This window comes from Cryptotermes secundus, unplaced genomic scaffold (assembly GCF_002891405.2).
Source record: "Cryptotermes secundus unplaced genomic scaffold, Csec_1.0 scaffold171, whole genome shotgun sequence".
NCBI lineage: Eukaryota > Metazoa > Arthropoda > Insecta > Blattodea > Kalotermitidae > Cryptotermes > Cryptotermes secundus.
The window spans coordinates 1286158-1299211 of NW_019726223.1; the positions used below are offsets into that span (position 1 = coordinate 1286158).

The 13054-nt window shown below is 42.1% G+C and overlaps 1 protein-coding gene across 4 annotated transcripts in view; it reads right to left on the reverse strand.

Moving 5' to 3' along the window:
- LOC111863878 overlaps positions 1 to 13054 on the reverse strand; it is a 478046-nt gene that overhangs the window by 38830 nt on the left and 426162 nt on the right. For all 4 annotated transcript variants that reach the window (XM_033751255.1, XM_023850660.2, XM_033751257.1 and 1 more), the window contains 2 exons: positions 7127 to 7163; positions 725 to 837 (listed from right to left, as the gene is read on the reverse strand). The gene's annotated coding sequence lies outside the window, so the exon portion shown is untranslated. The remainder of the gene's footprint in view (positions 1 to 724; positions 838 to 7126; positions 7164 to 13054) is intronic.

Consider the following 13054-nt stretch of genomic DNA (forward strand, 5'->3'; position numbering starts at 1 on the left):
GTATTTTTGGGAAAAAATACAAACTGAGGGACTAGACAAATATCAATACCAAAAATGAAAACTTTACATAAAAACACTATTTGTCTATCCGAAATAATTTAGAGTGATCAGTAAATAAAGTATTAAAATACTTAAATGTGCATCGTAAGCTTCTTAGCAAATTTTCTAGCTGTACCTCCTTGGAAAATTTACTGCCTTGAAAAATTCCTTAAGTTTTCCATGATTGTAACAGACAAGCTTCGCAATCCGACGTCTGTTCAACAATAAGCAAGAATGCATTTTGCAAATATCGGCCATTTCAAACATCGCTGTGCCTCCAGGCTTCCGAATCAATACACTATTCCAGCAGATGATGAATATTTTAGTAACATCCACTGCAACAAACAACTAAAAGAAATTACTCACCTCTAGTACAAATATTATGTTTTTGGACATCGCCCTCTCTTTATCCAAAAACCGTCCTGATTAGTTTTCAAAACACAACGTTTCGGAGACTGGATTCTGTCTCCGTCTTCAGGTAAAACCTACACAGTTGGGCCCAATCGATGGAGCTAGGCTCTATCTCTAGAGATAGACGGAGGCAGAATCCAGTCTTCTAAACATCGTGTTTTGAAAAATAAACAGGACGGTTTTTAGAGATAGACAAGACGATGGATAATATCCAAAAACATAATATTTGTACTAATGCACCATCGTTACATACTTTTAGATCTTATTTACTCACCTCTGGCCATCACAAAGGAACACTGACAGAAACAACCAAGAACGCATCTTCCGGTCACAAACATAGAAACGATGGCGGCCATGGAACGGGAGTAATTCAATAGAGTGCAGCACCTACGCAAAAATAGAACAATTAAGGGAAGAGCAATGAATGATCTCTAGGCTACGTCACAGAATTATATCTAGGTATTATTAGCCTGTACACATGGGGGATTACTTCCTTGGAACTGGTCCGCCATTTTTCATATTCTCTAATGTTACCGTGTGAGGTTATGGTGCACACTAAACAACATCGTGCAAGATAAATTCGTAAGTTGGTTCAGAATGAATAAACGGATTCTGTATAAGAACCCGAAATTCAGTAGTGGATTTGCATTGATTCTAGGTACATGTAATTTTATTTTAATGGCTCAACCGGAACGAATTAATCGCCAAACATCAATCGACAAACACAGAGGGATAAAAATGATCAAATAATCAACGAGATCATTCGAAAGACTGACAGAACTTTGTTTTGTTGGATAAGTTTGTAGCATAAATTTCTACCTCCTTTTCTATCCTAGTTCCAAGCATGTGCGTGCTTTATTACAATTTTTACTCTATATTTTCTTATTATCTCCCGACGAATTAGCCTGGTCTCAGGTTATTAAATAGCTGTGTGAATCTAACAGGAGTTGTCCAGTGATTGAGATTAGTTCTTTCTAAGGAGCCCAGTTGAGTAGGCGTCTTCCCTCACTCACCTGAGGACGGAAACAGACCCAGTTTCCGAAACGTAGTGTTTTCTATTTTCTAGAACACCGGGCGATGGGAAAAGTCCAAAAACCCACTAATTCTATTGACAGAACAGTTTGAAGCTTTGAATGGCTTAAATGACATGTCGAATATCATGGGACTTCACTTCCGCCCCTGAATAAAAATATTTGTCTTCCTGGGTTCAGATTCAATTCTGTAATCTCCAGGCCTGAAGCTACAGGTTACATCCAGTGCGAGATCTAGGGTTCGAGGGTGTTCATAGTGAGAAGCAGGCGTCGACAGCGCGGACATGCCAAGGATTTCCCCACCCCTTCCTCGATTACAAATATCGAATTTCACAAAATAAATATTAATACCAAAAATATTAGAACTATTTAAAACCATTTGCTTCTGTCCTGAATACGGAAGCACATTTTCTGGCTGCCCCCCCCCATCTTGGAGGGGGCGCAGAATTATGGAAATTCCCATATCGTGAAATAAATCCTTCAGTATTAAATATACCAGCCAAATCGGATCAAGCGGTAACGCTTCTGACTTGTATTCTGGAGAGCTAAGGTTCGAATCTCACTAACTTGAGTGAGGTTTTTCGTGGTCTTCCAAAGTTCCTTCAGGTGAATGTCAGAATGGTGCCTTAAAATAGACGGTCACTTCGTTCACATCCTTTCAAATAAATTATTCATTAATCATTGCATCACTCGAGGCCATGCAGTCTTGTGTTAATGACAGAGTCCTTAAATTAGAAATAAAAATAAGAAGTCCCGGGAAGAACAAATAGCCCACTTTCATATGATACGACACGTACGGCATAGAAAACGACGCGTCAAACAATTCTTCTATTGTTAAGTGTGAATTCGTTGCCGCCGTAAATTTTTACCGAGCCGTTGCCTGGCAACGATAAGAGGGATGCACATACAGACGCACAGACTGATGGGAGGGATGTATGAAGTACTCCGTTGGGATGGGTTCAGGTACCGTGATATACATACCAAGTTTCATAAAGATCAGGTCAGGAATTCAAAAGTTGACAGGAGGGATACAAGGACACACAGACAGCATAATGATCCCATAAACCTACTTTTACTTTTTTTTTTCAAAATAACGAAAGTAAACTAATTAATATGTGAAGTCGCTGTATTTTTAAAATATATCCACCGATTCGCAGCTCACTGCCGTGGTGTGAGATGATAGGAGAGTAACCAATAGGAGTCTCGTTCTGGAAGTACCAAGTTCAAATTCTGTATGGGACAGCAGTTATCCTAATTGCGGGTTCCGTAACTTGATGTGGAGTCTTGAGGAAAATACGCGAGTTTAGGGGGCTGAAGGCTATGCAGAGTTCTTGGAATTACTTAGAACATGAAAACTAGCTCGCGTTACATCACTATGACACAAAACAACCAAGGCTATGCAGATATTCGATATATTTCTTTACTAATTAACCTGCTAACTTGTAGCAGCAGAACTAAAATGTTCAACACTGCTAGTACCAGAGCCCGTCATTGGATACGATCCTGAGCCAGTTCCATCTAATCCACATCCTTACAACAAATTTCCCTAAGAGTCATTTTTATTTTTTATATTTATTGCTAGTGGGGTGGGACTAAGTCCTTTGTACTGCGGCCACTTCTGGCCTATTGTACCAGACCCAGATGATAGGTGAGGGTGATTTTGCTCTAAAATTCACGAACCTCTTTTATACTGAATCTAACGAAAGCAGTCAGCAGAAAATTAATTTAAGTAACGACAAGTGAGTGCAGTTCTTTTTATACGGACTTATGTAAATTATTAATTTGTTATTAGGCTCCAATAAATATATAAAATTGAGTTGTATCATTATTGAATCAAACCCTTCAACTGTTTAATGAGAAGCGGCGCCACGCAATGTTAAATTAGAAACCTCCCCTTTGGGATAGCGATTATTATTTTCATGTACATTTCGCCACGTCCAATTTGTTTTAATGGAATTTAAAAAGAATCGAATTCAACACACAGTACTGTATCACGATTTTTCAAAGGACAGGACACAACCCTGCCCCCTCCGCATCCACAATATATAGAGACCCATTTTCAGAATACGAGACATGACATGGGAACCAATCTCACTTATAGCTTATATTATATTGTGACATGACGCATGAAAACCGGAAAATCGAAGCCGAAGCGAGACGTCCATTGCTAGACAACGGCTCGGTAACCATGTTCCCGTTACAAGAAACAGCAGGGAATACATCGTTGCCTAGGTAGCAAGTGTAAACACGTTCCCATGACGTGTACAAAAACAACATTTACTATGGATACGCAAAAACAGAACTCTTGAAGGAGGTGTATTCTATCCCAGCCGCCTGATGATTGTCAAGTGGTCGAAACATGCAGTGTGATTAACATAATAAACTGGTTGATTTATTTGGTTTCATTTAATATTGTAACAGATTTGATCAACGCGTTACAAGCCAACAGCTCTGTAAGCATGATCCAACACGCAACAATGGATGAGGCTGTGTGTTCTATGTCGTCCGCGCCGAGCAGCAGTGGAACAATGGGATTATGCAACCCGTTTCTAAGCAACGGCTTGGTAAACACACTTCCGCGTAAGAGGTGCCGTCATCAACAATAGAGACGTTGTTTTCCTTGGGGTCTGTGCAGAATGTTTATAAGAAAAATAAATGCAGTGACAGAATTTTTTTTATTGTTAGTGGAGTGGGACTAAGTCCCTTGCACTGCGGCCACTTCTGGCCTATTGTACCAGCCCCAGATGACAGGTGAGGGTGATTGTGGAGCAATTGGTGGAATGAAGATTGGCAGGGGAAACCGAAGTACTCGGAGAAAACCTGCCCCAGCGCCACTTTGTCCACCACAATCCCACTTGACCAGACCCGGGATCGAACCCGGGCCTCCGCGGTGGGAAGACAGCGACTAAACGCTTGAGCTATGGCGCGGCCAAAAATCCTACTGGTTTTGAACCAGGGACCTTCTGAACACTACGCTGATGTCTTACCCCTACACCACCAGCACCACTCATTGATAAAATTTGTTCAGGGGCAGTTACGAGTCAGTCATAAGCTGGAGGAGTGCAGAAGAATTTTAGTTCCGAAGTTCCAGAGCGATTGAAGACGAAATAGCAAAAAAGACTTCATAGTAATTTGAAGTGCTAGTTTCTGTGTTGAGATCCGTTGCCAGGAGAGGACAAGTGAAGACGAACGATCCTAGTGCGTGTGCAACAATGAAGTTAAAATTGTGTAAATCAGCGATAGCGCTGTATTCAATTGTGATTAAGAGAACTTGTAACCAAGATGCTAATAAGTACAATCATCCGAACTAGAACCCGTTATTTGCGTCACGCGTACCACCCTACAATCATTTGGTAAACGAGGAGGTGCCGTAATGATTTAATATTATATTTGTTCACGAGAGTTATCTGAAGTGAGGGTAAGCCACTGCATGGTGGGGAAGGACTGGCTTTCCAGGAATCCAGTAGAACATCAATATTGGGTTTCGGGTGGAAATTTAGCGGATCTGCAGCGAATGACGTACGTAATGAAAGAGCCCTTCTACTTGAGACCACTGAAATGCACGAAAGCTAAAGGACAACTCAGCACCTAACAGACAAACTCTGTAGACTCAAGGTTGTACTCATACAATTCATCTTATTTCTTTCGGTTGGCCAGTTACACCAGCCACATATGGCCGAATGTTTTTATTTATTTATTAAAGCACATGACAGAAAATTACTTCGCAAAATGCTTTATATTAGCTTAGGAGCTACATAGGCGTTGTGTGCTAGCGTTCACATGAGACATTTTACTATACTACCGCAGTCAGTAAGTTCATGGAATGGCCGCAAAGCGTCATACGGGAATTTACTGCCAATATGTTTCAGCAATGTTTTCGACAGCTATATCAACGTTGGCAGACTTGCATAGCGGCCAACGGCAACTATTTTGAGGGCCGATGTGGATCTGTGTAAGTGTATGTGAATACCTTGTAATATGATGCGATAAAACCAGATTCCACGAACTTAATGACTCCACCAGGTATATACAGCGTGTTCCAGGAGAAAAGGTCAATATTCTCGGTCATAGCATCAGTAGTTCTAAGTAAAAAAACTGTATATGTTCATGTGTCCCACTCCGAACGGTTTCCGGGATAGAGCTATTTCACTGTACACACGAGCAACACGCTGTCCTCACACGAGCTGCAAAATGCATTAATGTTGACGGTGGAATTTTCGGAAATGTATTATTCTAGGTAAATTGTACCAATTTTGTCATTTGAACAATAAATACCGGTATTATAAACAGTACGCAATATATCTTTCTTATGAACAGTTGTGGAACTGTACAAGGGAACAACTCTTATCTCAGAAACCGTTCGGAAGAGGACACATCATCATCAGTAATCTGTCAAGACGACAGGTCCACAGTCTCTTTCAAAATAATTCCTCCACTTAATGCGATCTAGAGCTTTCTCCTTCAAATGACAGTATCCTCTTCTGTCCCAAGGTCATCCAGCATCTTCTTACGTCTTCTTCCTCGTCTTCTTGTCACTTCTATCCGCCCCTCTATCTTTCCTTCGATAGCTTCTTTTAGAAGGCAGTTTCTGCGTAAAACATGACCAATCCAATTAGCCTTCCGTTTTCTTATTTCATGTAGGATATTCCTCTGCTCACTGACTCTAATTAACACTTCTTCATTTCTCACATAATCGGTCCAACTGATCTTCTCCATTCTTCTCCAACACCACATTTCGAAACTTTCCAGATGTTTCTGATCTACTGCCCTAAGTGTCCATGTTTCAGCCCCATACAGAGCTATGCTCCAAATGTAGCATTTCACTAGTTTCTTCCTCAAATTTAAGTCCAATTTGCTGGTAAAAAGATTCTTCTTCTTGCTAAATGCAGCTTTTGCCATGGCAATCCTGGATTTAATTTCACAAGTACACCTTCCATCATCTGTTAACAAGAAGAGGACACATGTGCATATATATTTTATTTCTTAGACTGACCGATAGTATGACCTCCATGAATATCGACCGTTTCTCCCTGGGATACCATATATATATATAATTCGTCATGCATCGAACGTCGCGGTAAAATGGTTACGACTCAAGCTCCGTATTCCGGATGTCTCGTGTTCAAATTTTGGCCAGCAAACCGGATAAATTGACAGAGGCTTTTCGTTATTTGCCTCATTTCTTTGAAGAAAAAGCAAGGATAATACGTCATATGATAAGCTTACATTCTGAGAGCTGCAGACACCATGAAAAATATACTAATGCAGTGTATAATTTGATATAAACTGCATTCTCTCGGTTACTTTAAGAGCTGACAGTAGCTACAACATATGACGTCATTGTAGAATAGACGAAAAATGAAATGAAAGGGTTAGGATGGGAATGTTCGTAGCCTAATCGAGATAATAATCCCCCCCTCCTAAATCTCAGTCAGTACAGTTGGTGTTCTGAACGAGATATGAGCCGAGGACCTTTAGAATACAATATACTGAGTTATCGCTACGCCAAGCTGCTCGGACAGAATGTATTCTTCATGCAGCCATTTTGTGATGGGCCCAAATTAGAGTATAAATTAGAGGTTCATGGACAGAATAACCTGTAACATTATTGTTGTAGCAATAATGACAACATTTCCTCTGCTTACCTGCCACAACTATGAACACGATGTCGTTTATCCCAACCTGCAAAGAAAACAGAGAGATTAATTGTTAAACAAGAGAAAATATCCATTTTTTAACACAATACAATATACTCCACGAACATGAGTTATTGAGAAGCCACCAGTCGCTCAGCTACTCAAGAATTTCCCAAAATTTGATGGAGCTCGAAGCTTCGTTACCGTGTTCACAAGAGCCTGCCAAGTGTCACTGTACTAAGCCGGATAAATCCAGTTCATACCACACCATCTTACTGCACTAAATTCCATTTTTTATTGTTACTCGTATTTTCCCACTTTCGTCTACGTTTTGCTATTGGTTTCCTTCTTTCTGTTTTTCCAACCTAAATTCTGTATGCATTAATCTTCTCTCTCATGCATACTACATGCCTTGCCCTTATCATCAACCTTGAAGTGGCCATTATAATAATATTTGTCGAAAAGTAACTGTTATAAAGCCCAGCCTTATGCAAGTTTCTCCAGCCTCCTGTTATTGCATCCCTCTTGGGTCCAAGTATTCTCCATAACATCCTGTTCTCGAACACATTCAGATTAACACAAGATATCCAGAGTAAAGTAATTAGACATGTTCTAGAAGGTAAGCACAATATTAATATAAAAAGTTCTTGGAAAAGAACGGCAGTAAATAGAGCTTAAAATAATTAACAGAATTAAGAAAGAACACATCCTGTTGCACCGATTAGGCTGGCCTTCGACAAAACTGAAGAAAAACCGCGGCATGGACGAGTTTCTTGAGAACCAGATTGCATCTGTCCCTCTTAACAGACCGTGGAAGACCAGGTTGTGACGCGTCGGGGCTCCCACATTTTCTAGACAATCGGATCACAGATGGCTGTGAGGTTGTCGTCCTTAGGCGCCCCACCCTTTACCCCTAGAAAGATTCCTGATACTCATTTCTGTTAGAGACTGAGCCGACCCCAGGGCCATATTGCGGCTGGAAGGTTTAATGTCAATTGAAAAATCTAATCATCTCATCGGGAATCCAACCCGCAACCTTTCGGCTTATAACATAGTGCCTCAGCCACTCACGCTACCGCGTGCCCCACCGGACTGTGTGTACAAGGCAGATAGAAGAAGGAAATGACATTAATTAACACGAGAATAAGCAAATGTCAAAATAGGTGACCGAGTAAAGTATTTCAAGTAGTAACACTGTTTCCCTCTCACAAGTTTCAGTACAAGTACTTGTATATTGTTCCAGTGACTTCATTCTAATTTCAGTGTCCACTACCAATTGCCAAAGTAGCACTTGAGGGAAATAATCAACAAGAGTCCAAGAGTGTCTTGTGCGACATTCATAGTAGGCCATGACATAGCTCTTGAAAGTTCGTGGAGCTTTCCCGGCGGAGTATTAAAGCGAACTCTCGTTGTAAATCGTCCCTTTTCTTTGTTCGAAGTGTCTACAGTTCAGTCTGAAGGATAAGCTAAATCCACTTCCTGACAACTGTGAAGCCTGTAATTCGCGAAGGCAGAGACATCTCTCGAGCTCCTCGTTCTGTACACGCATGTACCGTCCATACGCTCTACCAATTACCATACTTCATACTTCCTGCAGGCAACCTCCCGTAACAACACACCTGCGTCAGTGTGTATGTCAGAGGTATGTTGGAAACAGGGTCCATGAAGCACTGCCGTTCCCACAGCAGATTGGAATATGAGACAGAAAGTTGGCTCTACTTTTATAAAAACAAGAGAAAAGGAACAGAAATAAAAGTAACGAAGGAAAACTCTAAAAAGAGACATAAATAAGGAAAGGGAATTGAAACGAAGAGGCAGGGAATACAGAGAGGTAATGGCCAAGAGATGGAGTAGCGGAGTTCAATTCCCAGCAGAGTAAAGTTTTTAATGAAGTTTACTGTCTTCCGGGCCGGCCACAGTGGCCGCGTGATCTAAGGTAGGAAATGTCTTCGCCATCTCGAACGCTGGGATCGTGGATTCAAATCCCACTCAAGGCATGCCTGTCTGTCTGTCTGTCTGCATTTATTCTGTTTGTGTTTTCTCGTGTAGGTAGCAGCTTTGGGTTGGGCTGATCCCCCGTCCAAGGAGTNTCACAGTGGCCGCGTGGTCTAAGGTAGGAAATGTCTTCGCCATCTCGAACCCTGGGATCGTGGATTCAAATCTCACTCAAGGCATGCCTGTCTGTCTGTGTGTCTGTCTGCGTTTATTCTGTTTGTGTTGTCTTGTGTAGGTAGCAGCTTTCGGTTGGGCTGATCCCCCGTCCAAGGAGTGCTACCTACTGTCTCAGATTAAGAAACTGAAGTGAAACAACGCGTTTCACAGATGCCTTATGCTTATGGGAGCAACAGGAGTAGGTACGTAGGTAGATAGATAGACAGATAGATGAATAGACAGACAGATAGATACATATATACATAAATGTGACGCGGTGCACAGTTTGTGGGTTGTGTTTATGGCGTATTTTTTTCCCTCTCTCTAGTAAAATTAAGTCCAGTGGGCGGCGTAGAGAGACCATAGTTGGCCGACTCGACGAGCTTTCAGTAGCCGCTTCATCGGACCCGTCACTGTAAGAGATGTCCTGTACTAGAGACTTCCGTCTGTTCTGGCACATTCTGTATTTGTCATCGCCAAGTGGTTCGAGAGCCCAGACAACATGATCACGTGAGAGCTATCTCATCACGATGGGTCTCTGAACAATACTAGAGAGATTCCTCGTCAGACCTGCTCTCTGCTGAACAAGACTTCATTACATTTCACATAACTAACTCCGCGAAGCAGAAACATCCTCGGGGCGCCAATAATCACAGTATCCTGCTCCATATGGAAACCAAAAATTGTTTAAAACAATCACCAATGGTCCCTGTCCCAAGTCCACACATGCAAACCCAATTCTTTTTTGACGTATAATTCAGTTTCCTCTACCCAAAATACTCAGATGAACTGAATTATAGATACAATTACATTATAACTACATTATAACAAAAGGACTGTACACGTAACTACATCTCTTGTTCAATATACAAACTACGAATATGTCGACTTTCGTAAGATTTGAGGTTTTCACGGCGGTGACTATGAAGAAAGCAGACTTCTGGGATGTGGCACCGCGTAGATGTGGTGTTAACCGACGCTTGCGGATTTCTAATTTTTCCTTCTACCCTGAAGATTGAGGCGATACATTCCTCCGAAACGTCGGTTAACACCACATCTACACGGTGCCACATCCCAGAAGACTGCTTTCTTCATATCGACTTTCATTCGGTCACGTTTCGCAGTTGGCAAAACACAACAGAACACGCACAGATGTCTAGCAGCCGTCAAAATAAGCTGCTGAGTTAAAATTTTCACGCGTATCAGTGACTGCAGTCTGGGTTTGGGTTGGTAATTGGATTTATTGAACACTCAGCTATGGTAACTACAAGTTAGAGCACACACTTAATTCTTCTCAGTCTGTTGTGTGTTCATCGGTTTTCTGGTAACGACATCTAACATTGTCCTCTGCTTCCGTGCGACTCTTCCACCACTGTCGACTCTCAAGTCAACTCGACTCCACTCCACTAACTCACTCAATCCACTCCACTCAACTGCACTAACTACACTGCACTGTTAAAACTGCACTACACTACACTATACTCCACTCCACTGCACTGCACTGCACTAACTGTAATCCACTGCACTGCACTAACTGTACTCCACTGTACTGCACTCCACTAACTGTAATCCACTCCACTGCACTTCACTAATTGTAGCCCGCTACACTGCACTGCACTACACTAACTGTAATCCACTGCACTGCACTAACTACACTCAACTGCACTGCACTAACTGTACTCCACTGTACTGTACTGCACTGCACTAACTGTAATCCATTCCACTGCACTTCACTAATTGTAGCCCGCTACACTCCACTGCACTACACCAACTGTAATCCACTGCACGGCACTGCACTAACTACACTCAACTGCACTGCACTAACTGCATTCAAGTACACTGCACTAACTGAATTCACTTCGGTCAGTCGAGTCATATAGCCACGGAGCGGATCCACAGAGAACGCCGCTTGCAGCCCCTCTTCTGTCGTTGCGTGACGTCACCGCGGACGGGCGTGTTCCTTTGTTGCATGTGTACGGACCGTTATCTAACGACGGGTCTATATGCTACAATATCATGCATTCTTCGAGTTATTTCTAGGTTTACCAAATTGTTTCTCCCCGACTTAGATGCCCCTGAAGGCAAGCACAGACTGTTAACGCGACGCTAACCCGCGGCACTATATAATATTGTTAGGTTTAAGACTCCCTTATCCGTCTGTTTTAACTGTGATACGCCAGAGGCCATACTGAACATTTACAGGGAATTTTCTCAGCAAAAGCTAGAGAATTTACACCAGTAAAACGCCTCGTTCAGACTTCCTTTTTATTCGTTTTTTTTTCTTTAAGTTAGCGGTGTCGTTTCCGCGTCTCGAATTAAAGATCAAACAGACAGACGGACGTCATTCGAAACCTCTAACAGAACGAACGAAAATTAAAAGCAAGCGAAGAAACAAAAGCCGGCGTCATTACAGTGAAAGCAAATCCTTTGATCGTTCTAATACGTAGAATGACTTTACCATTTGATTCAGCTTTTCACCTACGGTCTGCAAATCACCGCAAGATAAACAGAAGTTTTAATTAATAGGGGGTGTAACGAATCATTTGCGCCCATTCTGGGCTCAAAGACGAAGAAGGCTGAAGAGCACTTCATAATAGTTAGCTTTGTGCATAATCTGGATCACAGCGAAGAGCTACCATAACGTGCGGTTGGCACGCCTGATGATCTGATCCGTGTCTTAGTGGTATTTTCATTTCCTGTTCCGGATATAATTAATTGCTATGAGTGAGCTGAGATTACAGTGATATGCACACAGCATAATCAATAAGGGTCGCATTTTGTAATTTACACGTCTCATATTAATGTAGGTGATGTGTATATAAAAGTTTGTACCTCGTACATAAATAGGATATTTTTCAGGCAGTCAGGCTTCGTATTTTCGCCAAATGGCCTTGGGTTCAGTCCTTTGTGACAGTATATAAGCTTCGTGGTGAATTATATTGTCACGTGTATTAGTGTGAGTATAGACGTATAGACGTGGTTTGGATTGGTAACTGGATTTACTGAACACTTACAGATCGTGACTACAAGTAACTACAGCGCTATCGCTAATTCACACGCTCTACGATTCACTACAGCACGTTCTAAGTCTGTTAAGTCTGTTGTTTATTTACCAGTCGTTGCTTCGCAAAGGCTTCCAGCGGCGGACTATTCCTTTACTCTGGGTTTCCGAACTATCCCTGTGCCTCCGTCACAAGCGTTTAACAGCAACGGCTCCCGACTGAACTGCAGCTGTCCTCTAATTGACTTCTCGCGAACCAACTCATGTTACTCCACTGCACTCACTAAATGAACTGATTCCGGTCGGTCGAGTTATATAGCTTCGGAGCGGACCAACAGAGAACATCGCTTGCAACACCTCTTTTATTTTTGCGTGACGTTACCGCGCACGTGACACGTTCTTCTGCTGCGTATGTATGGGCCATTACCTAGCAACGGGTTTACATGCTACAATATTTTATCGGTGAAGGGTTTCCTTTCATCTCTGGTAACTGACTAATGCTCCATCCCTAGTATCACTGACACCCGAGATAGCCCTGATCAGGAAGCACATCATCATATCCTCGGTCTTTAAGTATCAGGACTTCATCTCTGATAAGGTGCTTGGTTAATTACAGGAAGAGGAAGTTAGTTTTAGCGGCCTCCGTAGTCTAGGGGTAACGTTCCCACCTCATGACTCAAGGTACGCGGGTTCAAACCCGGCGGAGGTCGTGGAATTTTTAAGGGAGGAAAAATTCAGGGAACAAATCCTCCGGGAGGGACTTTAAGCCGTGGGTCCCGTGTCGT